The sequence below is a fragment of the Pseudorca crassidens genome, chromosome 4 (genome assembly GCF_039906515.1).
Source record: "Pseudorca crassidens isolate mPseCra1 chromosome 4, mPseCra1.hap1, whole genome shotgun sequence".
NCBI classification, from domain to species: domain Eukaryota; kingdom Metazoa; phylum Chordata; class Mammalia; order Artiodactyla; family Delphinidae; genus Pseudorca; species Pseudorca crassidens.
In genome coordinates this window covers 80355123-80372285 of record NC_090299.1, presented here as the reverse complement: position 1 = coordinate 80372285, position 17163 = coordinate 80355123, and the positions used below count along the sequence as shown (strand labels likewise).

The 17163-nt window shown below is 34.6% G+C and overlaps 1 protein-coding gene across 22 annotated transcripts in view; it reads right to left on the bottom strand.

The window, feature by feature from the left end:
• ADGRL3 (adhesion G protein-coupled receptor L3) overlaps positions 1–17163 on the bottom strand; it is an 874612-nt gene that overhangs the window by 449908 nt on the left and 407541 nt on the right. The gene's annotated exons all lie outside the window — the stretch shown is intronic.

Sequence of the window (17163 nt, the reverse complement as noted above, 5' to 3'; positions counted from 1 at the left end):
AGAAGACTTGTGGCAAAGACAAAATAGGACAGCAGAATAAGGTTTGAAGAAGATGAGACTTGGTCATTTTCTGAAATTGCAGAAATGTTACTCTAGGTCACAATGGGAAAGAATGATACCCGGTTAAATAGCCAATTTCAGGTTATCTTTTAAAACATTTTCCTATTCACTAGCCTATTAATATGACCGTTATAATAAACATTTATCTTTCAATCTTTTTTATTTTCCTTCTGAGATGTAAAGACAAAACTCAACAGCTGGTTTTCTCAATTTTTGCATAATTCTTACTGAGAAGAATGTCATCATCATAGTTACTTTATGATATGACTACACTTAACCACTAAGGAGGAAGATGCAGTAGAATGTTATGGTTATAGTGAATCCTTGAAAATGACTGCTTAGATTTCAATCTCAGCTCCTTTGCTTATTCACTGTATGACTTTGGGAAATATATATTTTTAAATTTTCCCTGCTCCAGTCTTTTTTTATTTTTTAATTTATTTATTTTTGTCTGTGCCACACCTCATTTATTGTTTTTTTTAACATCTTCATTGGAGTATAATTGATTTACAATGGTGTGTTAGTTGCTGCTGCATAACAAAGTGAATCAGCTATACATATACATATATCCCCATATCTCCTCCCTTTTGCATCTCCCTCCCACCCTCCCTATCCCACCGCTCTAGGTGGTCACAAAGCACCAAGCTGATCTCCCTGTGCTATGTGGTTGCTTCCCACTATAGTCTGTTTTACATTTGGTAGTGTATATATGTCCATGCCACTCTCTCACTTTGTCCCAGCTTACCCTTCTCCCTTCCCCATGTCCCCAAGTCCATTCTCTGTGTCTGCCTCAGTTTTTTAAATGGAAGCAAAGTTTTTATCTACTTAATAGTGATGATTAAACGAGATAACCCACATTAAGCACCCACCAGAATGCCTGCACAGAGCAAATATTTAATAAATGCTAACTATTCTTTTCTTCATCATATTATTACTAATCTGTTTTTTTTCATTTTTATTATTTTCATTTTTACTTTATTATGATCCTGCCACATGTATAAAAATATACCTTAACAGATCAGACTGAATTTGTAAGAAAAGCTTTGGGGAAATGGGAGGTAATGATGAGCATGTTAAGATAGAAGCTTTTATAATGGACAGCGAGAATTTTATATGGACATTTTTTAATCCCACAGACAGAATATCAATATTGGTTTGGATTACTGTTCTCTCTTACTTTAACAGACTGTCCTCAATCTGAATACAAGAAAATTTATGGAATCTTTTGAATGAAACTGAGGAGATTTGGCTCACTGATGTTAGGTCAATGATTATAGATCACTTTCCTTTAAAAGACGGGGTTTTTTGCAATGTATAGAAGAGATGCAGTTCCAAAGTTTTCATTGTTTTGTACATATGCCTCAGACTTGGTTTTGTAAACTCTCAGAAAATGCTGAAAGCAGTACTGACTGGTTTGATATAAGTATACCAACAGCAGCCACAGACATACAGGCAATCTCTTGATGAATAATTACTGTGGTCTAACTGTCTGACTAAAATTTTGCTTACAAGTACAGACAAAGATGAAAACAGCAATTTCTTCTATCCTTAGTCTTGATTTGAATAAATTATGAAGTAGAAATTAATTGCCTTTTTCCCTTTTTAAGACAGGAAATGAAAGATATAACTATTTTTCTTCTTTAATACTAAATTTCACAGCAAAAATTAAAAGCACTCAAAAAACCCCTAAAAACTGCCTTTTTTTGTACTCAAATTAATTAGCTCTGCTGTCCTTGTGACAGTAAGTAAAGGAAAATTAGCTGTTTGGAAGAATTAACTAAGCACACTGAGCAATAAAGTGTAATGTTGGTTTTACTGAGAACAGTTAATATACTTAAAAAAGATTTTTATTAATATTAAGAGCATAATATTTTTAAACATTTGAGCGAAGAGAAGCAGAATGTTAACACATATGATAAAATCCCAACATCGAAGACATTTTAAAATGAAAAAAATTCAAGATTAATGAAATTTCCTTGCTTCATTCAGATTTTACTAACTTACCATAAAAAGTATTTTCACAATTATAAATGCTAAGAAATTTCCAGCAAGCCAACTACATCTTGAGGTCCACTAGGGGAATGGGGGCGGGGGGGGGGGGCGGGTGAAACATCTTTCTTAGAAATTACTGTGTGTTTGTCATCATTGTTATTATTTAAATTCCAGATAAGACTTTAACCTCTGATAATTTCATTATAATTGCCAGGCTTCAACTCATCCATGTTATTAAAATAAACTATATAATAGAGAAAAGATATAGGCAAAGAAGCAGCTAGGAAAAAAGTTATAATAAATATGAAAAAAAGATTAAAAAGCATTAATACTAAATAAAGCCATAAGACTGTTCATTATCAACATACACTTCAGTGAGGGAATTCGTCCACAGTCCTATGGAGGCTTTATTGTTTAAAACGAAACAAACAAAAAACAAAAAGGAAAAACAGAAACAAAGAACCAAATAAACCCATAAAATTTGTTACAGAAATGAACTACAGGAAGGCATAATTTACACTACATATACTACATATACTATACACAAGAGTAGAAAATAAGTCTGCCAAACTTTTTCTTTGTCTACTACTGCATAAGAGATAAGGGAAAGAATACAAGGCACACTAGAGATACTTGTGTAGATTCAAGTGTTCAGGCTTCTCTGCGAGTGTGGCTTATTAAATAACTTTATTTTTATTTTATTTTCCACCTCCAGAAGGACCTGGTACCATCAATCCCTTAGACCTTTGGATGGGCTTGGTTTTAGGCTTTCTGCAATGTCAGTTTAGAACGGAAATTTCTCAGCTATGCTCAAATAGTTACCATTCATCCACCTACTTTCCAGCTTCCAAAATTGCCTAGCTATTGTTTCCTTTATTAGTCTTCCCATTGTTGTAGAATTTATGTCTTAAAAATCTCTTTACTGTCATTAGTATGGGTTTCAGAAAGGAGAGAAATTCATTTGCATGAGTTAAATCTGCTACACTTATTGGAAAATGTTCTTGTTTGTACTTTTCTACATTATTAAAGAACCCCCCAACATTTTTTTTAGAAAGAAGCCTAAAGCCAGCCTTATTTTATTTATATATTTATACATACATCTATATGTGTATATACATCTATATAAATACATGTGTATATATATCTAAAATATGAAAAAGTATCCTAAATTATCTCAGAACAGATTTTAAGTATTTTATTTATAATTTTACTCTGCTCTATTCTTTCTACTAGTAAAAACTCCACCAGAAACTTGATGCAGAGAAATTTTAACTATTTGTTCTTACCAGGATGAGTAGCAGCACATTTTTGCTTAATCAGCAGTAATCTCCAGAAATTAAATTTGCTCTCTCCAGAATGTAAAGTCCTTTGGTAGGATATGTTTCCTTGGAAACAGCTGATATATTTTGAGTGAAGAAAGAAAGAAAAATGTGAGAGAAGTTGCAGTCTCTAGAACTTTCAAGGGTGAACTGCAGTAGCTGCAGTGGATCTGCTCTGAATGGCACCCAGGTAGCCAGAGAGCAGCAATGAGCCTTGTGAGTTTTAATTACTAGCTAGGAGTACTTTGGACACCAGGGAAAAACTGGATCTAAAATATCATAAAAGTTGCTATATATCCAAAAGCATGACAAAAAATGTATATCTACAACACACTCTGCAAAAGCCTAGTAATAAAGCTACCAAACAGAGTATTTCAAATGCGGGTACTGAGTAGCAAAGAAGTATCTTTTAAAAATAATTTCAATATCTCCTTCCAGAGAAAATAATTATTTTCTTGCTTTGACTTCTAGAAAGAAAAATATTTGGGGGAATTTCTTTACGGAAGATTACATTAAAAAAAGATCAAGTAGAAAGAACAAAGGAGATCTGTGAGGAAACAAATGTACTAAATTAACAGTAACAAAAGCAAACAAACAAAAAACACATCAGCTCTTCTTACTGTAAATTTATAATAATTGGTCCCAGGACAAATTGGAATGTGCTTTTTAATATGAAAACAACACAATGAAGGAAGAAAAAGAATGAAATGATAAAATTTTACAAGGTCTACAGGGTGGCTGGTAAATTACAAAGATAGACACAGATTGTTCCTATCCCTATACAAATAATCTGTTTGAAACCTGAATTGCAACTATTTTCTTATAAAGAGGTGACGTTTCTTTCTCCCCAGTTGTCTCTGGGATCGGCCATGTGGCTTGCTTTGGTTAATGGTTCACTTAAAAAAAAAAAAAAAGAAATGTGACTCAGGCAGAGATTTGAAAAGCACTAGCATACTGGACCTTGCTCTTGCTTGCAGTTTCTTGGAACCTTGAGACCACCTTTTAAAGAAGCCTGGAGAACTGGAGATCAAGGAAAGCTCAGACAGCCAGTTCCATCTGATCCCTCCAACTCTCCTCTAACCAAAGGAATCACTCTGCCAACCACTAGAAATATGGGTGAGGCTATCCTAGGCCATCAAGCCTCAGCCTAGCAGGCCAAAATCTGATCAGAAAAATCACACAGTTGACCAACAGAACTGTGAATGTGATCACCATTTATTGTTTTAAGACCCCAAGTTTTGGGGTGATTTGTTAAATAGAAACAGCTGATACAGCAATTTTATGCACTGTCTTACTTTAAAATTCACAGTATGAAAAAATAACATTTTGAAACAAGTATTAAAAATAATACAACAGTATTTTATTAAATAAAAATTTAAAACTTATAGTCTTCCTCACATTCATTCTGTTTCATATCTGGGCTTCTGCTGTTAGAAATATCTTCCCATTTTGCTTACTTTTACAAGATAGAATCTTTCTCAAGAAGCTCTCCTTCAATTCTAAGATCGAGCCAAGAATTTATTTCTAGATTCCAACAGAATCCTGATTATACCCTCAATTTCACAGCTTAAAATATTAGGCTGAAATTATCTATTTATGTAACTTTTTCTCTTACTAGACTTTTAACTCTTCAAAGTCAGGAAGATGTCTTATTGTCAGTGAAGCCCTAATACTCAGGCCAAATAAAGGTTTTAAAGTGGTAGATATTCAAACTATGTTACTGAGCTGAATTTACTAGAACTTGACTGATACAGAATTTGATTGATACAGAGCAGTCAGAGAGACCCTAGGTAGATAATAGAGTAGATACTCAAGTAGGATTTATAACAAAAGTTAACAGAAAAGATAGGTCAAGGTTTTTGCTTAGGGAAGGAAATATTAAGCATGTCTTCAGAATTCAAGCTATGTCAATAAGATTGATAGTTGAAGAAATAAAAAAAATAGAGCTGTTGAACAAGAAACATTGAAGTGACCTGAGATGGGGTTAGATGCTGTTTGAATTCTTGGCTGCCTCTTGCCTGCGCATTTTATATATGGAGCAGCTTTGAAGAAGGAGGTTCTTTTTGACTGAGCAGCAGAGGTGCCAGCCTTAATGGAAGCACTCAAAGTAATTTTGGGAAAAAAGCAAGAGGTGGAAGAACCAATTAGTGATCACCAAAAATAATGAGAGGCATTAAACACCTGGAAAGAAAGTGCTCATTTAAAAGGCTTAGAGAAAGCAGGTGCTTTGGGGTTTTGAAGCTTAAGAAAATACAAATGCTATATTGGAAAGAAAAGTTTAAAAGAAGAAAGAAGTATAAAAAGGAAAATATGAATGTACTCAAGCAATCATGAAAAATTCTAAAGGCCAGCATTTGTCCTGAATAGCATAAACATCAAAATTGATAACCCCCATATTAAATTAAAATGCAATGTGTTTATATGTAAGTTTGTATTTTCACACATTTAAAATACAGGGAAAATCATTCTAATGAACAACACAGACCATTCGCATCTGTGATCAAATTAATTAGGAATCAAAATTAATCCTATGCCTATGAAAGTTCCCATGCAAGTCCAGATTTTCATGAAATGGAATTAACAAAATAAATATTCACTGTACCATAAAGATAAAATTTTATTATAGGAAGAAATCATAAATTATAGGATCATGTTTAAATATTAAGAATCCACTCATTAATATTTTTTTTCTAATTTTGGATACCAACATAAGAGAACATAACATACTTACAAAAGCTTATTTTTAAATCATTGGTCACACTGTATAGTATGGATAACAGACATGAAATTCACAAAGTAGTATCAGAAATCTAGCCTTTCCTTCCAGGTACCAATCAAAATTATAAAGAAAAAAATTAAAAAGAAAAAAAAATCTTTGTCAACATGGGAAGGTTGTAGTCAATAGTTGGATAGAGACTATCTCACTGGCAAGACAGCACTACTTAGAAAAAAGAAAGAAACCTTCCATCAATCAAGCTGTTTGTGAAAAACAAGCCTTCTCGTGTGGTCTTTGTGTTGCTTCAAATTCTACATGACATCTTTTAAGGATAGAAAACTTTAAACTCCTTTCCATGATTACTGAAGTGAAAATTAATCTACAGTAATGATAAAATTGTTTTGCCCACTAAACTATTTAACAGCTTTCATTCTGAAACTAAAAATATAAATGGCCTTAAATTATACTTTAAAATGTCAATTGCATGAAGTTTAGTCATCTGCCATGTAAATTTCCATATTTTCAGTAAGACACTGCTTTTAAAAACTTTTATTTCTAATAATGTTTTAGTTTCCAACATATCCCTATGTCACAGCTATTCTGTAACAACTTATCATTCTGATCAAACAACTTAAGTCTTTGTTTTCTTTTCCTACCACTTATATTGTCAACCTTTAAAAATAAATATTTTGGACCATTTTCTCTCAGTGTCTAATTTCCTCATAATTTTCAATGTGATCTTTAGTATATTTTTGATGTCTTTCCTGTGTTTCAACAAAATGGTCAGTTTTGTTGAAACATATGTTCCCAGACTCTTTGAGATGCAAATGTTCCCTACCCATTATTTTCTATAGAAGTTTGTTCCTTATATTAAGGTGTCTTTAAATCATTTTGAATAGAATTCTGCCTTGCTGTCATGTAATTATGAGGAGGAAAAAGTCAGACTTTTAAATTCAAACATATATGTATTGAGATTCTTTTTGGCGTATTTATTTATCTTCAATAAAGAAAATCTATGATAACAGCTGTCTATCCAAACCATAAATTCCCCCCCAAATCAAAATAACTCACTAAAGTGTTTGGGGCAGTCTCTTCATTAACACTCCTATTGCTTTAACTCAAGCCCTCAAAGTGTGTTCCTTTCAGTTGGGGCCCCATTAAAGAACTGATTTCTAATATCCAAGTGCATTCACTGTATGTAAGAAATTAGCTTCTCTTTTATGCATCTAGAATGGTATTACCTATGAACCATGCTTGGGAGAATTGCCAAGAGGCTCACTCAAATAATTTTCATTAAGGGCTTAATTTCTCATAGAAGCCCAGTTGAGAAAGTCCACCTAAATGCTAGCCCTACTAAGGATTCAAGAGTGTCATATATAAAATTGGCAGTTGACCAGGAGGAGGGAAGGTACATGGTTCCATGGCCAATCATGTTTGGAAAACACGACATAACGTTCCCCCAACTTAGAGATTCATGATGCACATAAATGTACTGAATTTGATAAAAAAGTTCTGTAGCAATAATAAAATAATAGAAATAATAAACTTTTTATCTGTGCTTAACTTAATATTGCCAAACCATAGCTGATCATGTGATCCTTTTTTCACACACTCTCAATGGACATCCCCTAAAACCAGTGTTCCATTGAACAAAATTTGGGGAACACTGGAGGTCTCAGATATCAATCTCCTACCTTGCGATATTGTCTCCCTCCAATGTACTAACCACATTCTAGACACAGAAATCACTTTTTAAAAACACAAACTTGTTCAAGCTATATTCCCTTGCTTAAAATTCTTTGGCAGCTTCCTATCACCTAGAGAATAAAATTAAAATGTATTCTCTAATCTGATATTCAGAACCATAATTTGCTCCCTCTTTCTCTATCAGTCTCCTTCCATTCTGTCACATAACACATGTACACACATACACATGATTCTGACCAGAACATACAAATTATCTCTCACATCTTTGCTCCTTTTTTGTCTAACCAACCAACAAATCTCTATCATATTTCAAAATTAAATTTAAATAGCACCTCTTTCTCAAAGCCTTCCCTCAACATTGCAAGGCATTTCCCCTCTTTGTTCCCACAGATCCTTGGGCTCCTATTTTAACACATACATTATTGATTTAAATATATTGTAGTTGTTTGCAACTCTCTCCAGACTGTGAACCTTTGAAGGGCAGGACATATGCTCTATTAATCTTTTTATGCATAATGTCTAGTGTAATGTCAGGCATAGTAAGTATAATTTAATAATTATTAAAAAACAATTTATAGCACTCATAATTCAAGATGTTAGACTTCTTAAAATCTTCATCCTTATGCATACTTCATATAAATATTAATTTTTGTTTCCTTTCAAACTGTACTTTTTTCTTACCATTATCTTATAAATTAATAGCTTCCTTTCCATTATAAAAGGTTCTCTGTAAAACTCTTTCTATATTCTGAGATAGTTTATTAAAAAATTCCTTACTTTGGTTCTAGTGAGAAAAAAAGGATAGTACATTCCTTTTTACTACACATCATTCATTTATTTTTTTAAAAGGTCTTTTATACTCCAGGCACTGTCTTAGACACCGGCATATTGCAGTGATCTAAAAAAGACAAAGTCCTTACCCTCATAAAGATGATATTCTAATTGGGTGAGACATACACACATACATACATACATACATACATACATACATACATACATACATTTAAATAGATTTATATGGATTGGTAGTCATGTTTGAAGAAAAATAAATGAGGAGAAGGAAATAAAATAAGTGTGTCTGGGGGTAGGGGGTCACAACTGTTCTTTCAGACATGGAGGCCAAGAAAGGATTCTTTAAGAGGTGAGTCTTAAGCACAGACTAAATAAAGTGAGCATCATTCCACGTGCAGTATGTTATTTCTTGGCACCCTGGATTTTCTTTCTCTATTAGACCTGATGAATTTATCTTAATTCTCTTAGCACTAGGGTGATTACTATGCTAAAAGGTGTTTTAAATCTAGTGTGGCTTATTTAAACTATCAGAAGCTAGCCTTTATATTTTAGCCATCAGGATCCCAATTGATTGCTCACATCCTCCAGTGCAAATATTCTCAGTAGGGATAAATGGTGCACAGAATAAGTAGTGACCTTAAGCATCACTGCCTCATAGCAGACAACAGCAGCTGCTTAATAAGATCAATCAGTTTCTGAACTGCATGCTATGAAGTTTGGAAAGAGATCCTTCTGAAGTTTGCCACTTGGTATAAATTCAATGTTTCTGAGATCATTTTCAGTGTAAGCATGCATAATGCTATTAGTGAGAGTACTGTGTTGAGTAGTATGCTGGCAGCCTTTGAATCTTCCAGTGACAACTTTCGCTTCTGTGCTGGCTGGTGACTGTGAGTATTGCAAATACAGTTAGCAGTAGTACCTTTTTACTTTGTAATATTTTTCTTGAGATCTAGATATTTCACTTCCTTTGTAAAAATACTACTTTTTCAACTTTATTAAAAGTTAAACGTGAGGAATAAATTCATTATCCGTAAAGCATCTCTACCAATAAATGCTGGACAAATTCACACTGATGATTTTGATGCATATACCATTTAGGAATTTAACAAGTGCCTCTGTCTTCACAATTGGAATCCTGCACTCAACAGTATCAAGCTGCAGCATTGCCATCACATTTTCATTTTTACACATGATATATTTCCATATTTGTACCTTAGTGTATATATTTCATTTACAATTGAATCTACTACTACAACATGTCTGCAGGACCCACTCTAGATCAATTTTTTAAACATACAACAATTCTTAGAAAATATCAGTGAAACTAGGCCTCAAATATATCATTCTTTGTAGCAAAACAAGAAAAATAGAGAAGAGAAATTGAAATTATGCTCTCATTTAAGTCAGTTTCAAAACTTCCCCAGACCAATATAAAGAAAATGTTAAAGGAATGAATCCAGAGTCATAAACAACATCTGGGTGGAATTTGGTGAAAATGGGGAACATGGTAGGAGATAAGATCAGACAAGAGTTGGGGTTCACATCATATTCAGTCTTGAGGGCCATGGTAAGGCACAAAATATGATTATTTAAGGGATAATCTGTTCCTTTAAAGTTTTTGTTAAATTACTTCAGATGTATGAGGGTAGGAACTTTGCCTAAATTGCACATAGATGTCCTATAAAATGATTTAGGATGATTAAAAAAAAACAAATAAATTAACCCTCTTGAGACTTAAAGAAGCTTTAGGATTTCCTCTTCTCCTTTTCTCCCTTGAAGTAGACAGCAGCTCCCAGTCATGCCCTTGAGCTTTTTTAACATGGGACTGCCAATTTCATGTTCACATTGGCTAGACTAAACTGGCGAGCACACCATTCCAGATATCCCAAGTATAATGATAAATAATTTAGCAGTGCTCAGAGTAGTGAAATCTATAAATGGTCCTTTATTCTGCATACTAGGTTGCAAAAGCCTAAATCCATCACCTTTTTGTAGCTAGTAATATAATCCACTTTCCCAATGGCAAAAGAGACTGCTCTTTGCATTTAAGGATTTTTCTTGAGTGCCTTTTTAAAAAAAAAAAAAAATTATTTATTTATTTATTTATATTTTTGGCTGCATTGGGTCTTCATTGCTGCGCGTGGGCTTGCTCTAGTTGCAGCAAGCCGGATGCCGTGCATGGGCTTCTTATTGCGGTGGCTTCTCTTCTTGCCACGGGCTCTAGGCTCATGGGCTTCAGTAGTTGTGCCACGCAGGCTCAGTAGTTGTGGCTTGTGGGCTCTAGAGCACAGGCTCAGTTGATGTGGTGCACGGGCTTAGTTGCTTTGCGGCATGTGGGATCCGGAACCAGGGATTGAACCTGTGTCCCCTGCATTGGCAGGCAGATTCTTAACCACTTGGCCACCAAGGAAGTCCCGCCTTCATTTTTTAATTCTCCCTCAAAGTGTATTACCATCTCTATCAAGGGTAATAATCCTCTTATAAAAGTAAGGAAAATGTCATTATTGTAAGGTGAACTCTTTAGAACTAGTTAAAAGACTCTTCATATTTTTGGTTGATCCACAAATAAATAAAGGTGTATATTTTCAGGACAAAACACAGGGATAATTATGATTCCTTCCACCGTCTAATGTCTAGGGAGCCTTTAGACTATCGTTTCTGTTTTCTCATGAGTCTTTTAGCAGAATGAATCACTTGGAGATTTTTCAGAAGTGAAGAGAGCAGGCTTCCCACCAGTAAATGCTTCAATTGATAAAATTCACAATAACCTCATGGCTGAAAGAGTGAAAGATATCAAAATCATGCCAATTATATTGTGCTATATCTGCTTTTTTCTCTAAAGTACTCATCATATGCTTAAGCTGGCCAGATGTCAATCTGACTAGAATAAAGGGATTATTTTTTCTTTCATCATGTGAACTAGTGGGAATGTTTTCCAACAGGAAAATTAAGCAAACCCTATTTCATCTTTTTAACTTTTATTCTCTTTAAATGATCAAGTCCCCATTTTGTAATGTGCTAAGTAAATAGAAGATGTATATGGTTTACAGTAAAACACTAGGGTAGATGAGTTACTGATTACTAAAATTCTTTTCCATTAAATTTACATAGACAATTTAATTAATTCACGCACATGGTATTAATTCAAACTGTAAAATGATATTAACTGAAGATATTTTTCCCCTTGGGGACACAGCTCACCCTTTTAGAGGTACCACTCTGATGGCTTGTTAATACTCATCTTTTGAATGAACTTTCACTATCAAATTAAATTTACCATAATTACTTTGATAGAGATAGTTAGTCAACAAAAATGTGTGTTCTTTACTCCAGAGTGTAGGAAGTAGCCACATATAGAAACTATAGACCAGCAGAACACTTTTCTTTTTTTTTCTTGGCTGTGCCACAGGGCATGAGGGATCTTAGTTCCCCGACCAGGGATCAAACGCAGGCCCCCTGCAGTGGAAGCATAGAGCCCTAACCACTGGAATGCCAGGGAATTCCCAGAACACCTTTATCAGGTGTGGCTATGTGACTAGCTCTTGCCAGTGGATCATGACTGGAAGCAAGAGGTGACCTTTCCAGGCCAGGGTTTTGAAGATCTGTTGGGGTTCCTCTGTATCTAGTCCATGTCCCCTGTCTGCCCTGCCACTGGATGCACGGAAATCCTAGGCCCTAGGGAAGATGGGATCACAGGCTAGAGGGATTCTAGGTTCTTTGCTAACCATATGAAAGAAAATCACCTGTCAAAGAATCACCTCCAAAGTCTTATAAGCAGGGGTCCCCAACCCCCAGGCCACAGACTGGTGCCGGTCCGCAGCCTGTTAGGAACCGGGCCACACAGCAGGAGGTGAGCGGTGGGCAAGCGAGCGAAGCTTCATGGGCTGCTCCCCCTCACTCACATTACTGCCTGAAACATCTCCCCACATCCATGGAAAAACTGTCTTCCACGAAACCAGTCCCTTGTGCCAAAAAGGTTGGGGACCGCTGTGATAAGGACAAGAAATAAACTTCAATGTTTTCCTGAAATTCAGGGGTTTATGAGAGCATCTAGCATCTCCCTAAAACAGAATGGCCCTGCATATATTGACATTTTGACATAATGGACTTGAGGGGAACAAAAAGAAAAAGAATATTTTCCCTATGCATAAAAATATTAAAAGATTTTGATAAGTAGTTGTCACTTTTTAGTCAAATTGCTAATGCTGATTATATGCAAACATTCTTCACTATCTCTTCAGTATTTATTCTTTGACCTCTAAAAAATGAATTTCTAATCTAAAAGAAATAAAAGATTTCATCTTTCAAAGTATTCATGTAGTGTTCGGTTCACCATGGTCAAAACCTTTTTCTTTTCTTTTTCCACTGACAAGCAGATAACATGTTAGAAGAATAAATTGAATATTTGAATGTTTGCCTATATTCTTGCTAAAACTCAAGGAAAAATATGATAAGCTCTAATCACCAGACCATCTCACTATTATCTCTGTGAAGTTATTTCTAGAGGATTTCTTTTCAACAAATACTTAGACTATGGTTATTTTTTTAATCTGCCAGATCACTTACAGTATAAAACATTAAATGGTATTTTTCCAAGGTCCATCACATCCTTTAAAGATCAGTTCTGATATAAGAAGGTGACCTATCATGTCTAAATTTGAAATTACGCATCTTCTAAAATGTAGTTTGCTGACTTATCCCCAGGCAAGCTTTGGAAATAGGGCCCATTAGAGGTGAAGAATCAATGCATTACTCACATACATTTAAAATTAAGAATGGATTTTAGTAAAGACGCAGACATAGAGAATGGACTTGAGGACACGGGGAGGGGGAAGGGTAAGCTGGGACAAAGTGAGAGAGTGGCATGGATATATATATATACACAACCAAATGTAAAATAGATAGCTAGTGGGAAGCAGCCACATAGCACAGGGAGATCAGCTCAGTGTTTTTTGACCACCTAGAGGGGTGGGATAGAGAGGGTGGGAGGCAGACACAAGAGGGAGGAGATATGGGGATATATGTATATGTACAGCTGATTCACTTTGTTATGCAGCAGAAACTAACACACCATTGTAAAGCAACCAATAAAGATGTTTAAAAAAAATGGATTTTAGGAACGTGACACTTGTCTTAAAGAAAAGTACTGTTAGAGAGTTAGTAAATCTATAATTAAATGTTTGCAGCATAGATTTCCTTGCATTAAAAATGAAATCATGGGCTTCCCTGGTGGCGCAGTGGTTGAGAGTCCGCCTGCTGATGCAGGGGACACGGGTTCGTGCCCCGGTCCGGGAAGATCCCACATACCGCGGAGCAGCTGAGCCCGTGAGCCGTAGCCGCTGAGCCTGCGCGTCTGGAGCCTGTGCTCCGCAATGGGAAAGGCCACAACAGTGAGAAGCCCGCGTACCACACAAAAAAAAAAAGAAAAAAAAGAAAAGAAAAAAGAAATCAGTTCCTTTTATAAAAGAGGTATATGTGTAACTTATTTTAATATGAAATGCTCATAAAAATATAAATAATTCTGGGAGATAGATTTCATACACATGGCCTCGTTAGTACAGGGCTCTTCTTGTATACCCCTACTATCCTGACATAATTACTAACACTGCCCACTTTGACTTTCAGAAGTGTCTCTCTTTAAACAAAAATTCGTATCTGCCTACATATGACATATCTTTGGTAACTATTATATATTTGTTTTGTTTCAGTTTCTTTTGGGGGAAAGTTTATTGAAGGTAGCAAAAATAACCATTGATAATTTATGCCCATTTTATTCTGCATATTAAAACCAAGTACTCATAGGCAATTTAAAAAATTCATATCAGAAGCTGGAGGGTTCTCATTTGAAATATTTGTTATCATAATATTACACATTTGAAAATAACATTGGGCATGCCAAAGGGATGGAAGGATTAAGACGTAATTATATTAGGTGAAGCTGGGTTGCATAATCAGGATTGTACATATAAATATAGGAAAGAAAATTCAGAAGGAAGAGTTCTCAAATACTCAAAATACAGAGAAACTGAACTAAGTAATACGTTAAAATATAAAATTATTCTTTAAAAATGAGTCCCATATATTCTGGGTGTTTTCCCCATGAACCATGTTTACTTCTTTAAATTTAAGAGCTATGCCATTAAATATTAATAGCTATGAAAATTAATCAGGCACATTCTTACTCATAAATGACTTTATGAAACCCAACAAAGGTTTTAAAATCGTCTTTAGGGTGTAGTCCAATATAGTATATACAGCGGATTTTACCTTGCTTATTAATTATGTATTTGCACGAGTCTGCAGAGTTAGAATTTATTATTTCAGAAGGTGTGGAATAACACATGAATGTAGATTTCTCTGGGAATACTGATGAGTAAATTTTAATTAATTTCAAAATTAAACAATTTGGAACTCAGATTTCCTTTTCCACGTAAAATTGGCAAACAGACTAACCAATAAGAATATTGTTGGCAAGGATTTTCCCGCTTCATGCCTGCTGTGACTTCCTCTAGATAGTTAATAGCTTCACAGTTGATAAGGCTTATCTACATAAACACAAACAAATAAGCATTATCACATACTTAACAGAATGTTAAACTGTAAAATATAAAACAGAGAGACAACTTTAAGACAAAAAATAATTATTATTTTTTCTCATTGTAATCTTAAGCAAGAAATTACAAATAATTTCATGGGTAAGTCAGTGAATTATTAATTTTCAAAAAAAGATTATAACCTTGTTTCAAAATATTGCCACATGATCGAGCTGTTGGAGGTCGCTAACAATACCCTCAGGTGTATTTCTAATCTAAGTCATCTCCTTATGCTATTGCATATATCAATGATTTAGACTATTCTCAATTAATAGTGTAAATAAAGGTATAGTAAATTCCATATACCCATGACCTTGTAGTGCTTCCCATAAGAGACTTAACTCATGAAATTAAAACAGACACATGTTTAAAAGATAATATTAATAGATGAAAATTTCACCTCCTTCTCACCCTTAAACTTATGTACAATTAGGGTAAAGTAGGTGAAAATGCCAGCAAAAGAGCCAAATCAATAAAAGAATATCTCTGTAACAAATCTGAGGTGTTTTGTCCCTGAATAACTAAGTTATATTTGGAAATTTGGAAATAGTTATGTTTCCATATTTTTCAACTATGAAAATCAAAGATAATTTGTCCCACCTCATTTGCTATACTTAGGCAACATCTTCTCAAATTACAAATAAGTGAAGGCATACCATTTCTAATGACATCATGTCTGAGGGAAAACATTTCTAATAAGCCTATAATCATTTATTATTTTACTATCTGGCTCTGGCCCAATGTAATTATGAAAACCTAGCTTTGACATAACTCCAGTTTGTGTTGCAAAGCTATACCCTGATGGTCTTTCGCTCCTCCTTTCATTACCACCACCCAGAAGAATCTTGGAATGTAAGTGCATGCTGTGAATTTGAAAGTAAACTGAAACAAACTCTGAGATTGTCAGTTTTGTGAACTTAAGAGATTGTCTACACTAATTAAGATCCTTGAATGATTGAAATGCATTTTAATCAGAAGATTAAATAGAGCCCTATTCATTGACTTCTTGAAGTAATAATCAACATTCATGATAATTCATATTTGAATCCCCAGATTCTAGTAGACACCAGTCAAATACAAGCTAAATCTCTTCTTCAGATATACTTTGTTCAACCCACCTAATGTATTTTTTAAGTGATCCAATAGAATTTAGGAGATTTTTATAAAACTCCAATTTCTGACTTCTCCTTAATAAAAAAGGCCTAACTGCACATGGTTAGCGTTCCAATGGCAAACCTCTAGACAGTGTACATATCTCTAGTTTAACATTTCTTATCATTATCACCCAAAAACCACCAGAGTTTGTCTTTATATTTCAATACATAAACAAACAAATACTGATTGAATGAGTCTGCAAAATGCTACTTCTTTCCCTTTTACATTTCTAATTTTGCCTCACTTTTTGTTTGTTTTGGGATTTTTGTTTTGTTTTGTTTTTTTCTCAGTTTATTTATAATGCTGACTGTACTTAGGAGATTTTTTTCTATTTTTCTGTATGTACTTTTGTCTACAGCATTCCACAGCAAGGCAATGAGAACAATGCTTCTGCTGTTACCTTTATCAACTCATAGCATTGTTAGGTGGTGGGTGTCTGTCATGTTCAAGGACACACCATCGTGGCTGGATTAGAAGAAGCAAGACTGGGAGTACAAAGAGACAAGATCAAAGAGGCAAAGCTGTGTGGGCAACTGTGGGAGACAGGCAGTGGAGGCAGATTGGTCCAGTGCTGAAGGTCGGTTTTTATTCCCTTTCTATGTCGGCCTGTACCCACTACCTATTTTCCTAAGACAGAAGTTGGGACTTTTATTTTTTTATCCCCTTACCCTCTGTATCCCATTAATGACAGATTTCTCTCAACTCAGTCTCCCCTTTTCCATTCATTCTACAACTGCCCTAGATCAAGCCTCTCACAGAGAAAAACTTGTTATATGTTTCTAACTAGTCCTCAGGCCTCCATTATTTTTCCCCTTCAAATCTATCTTCA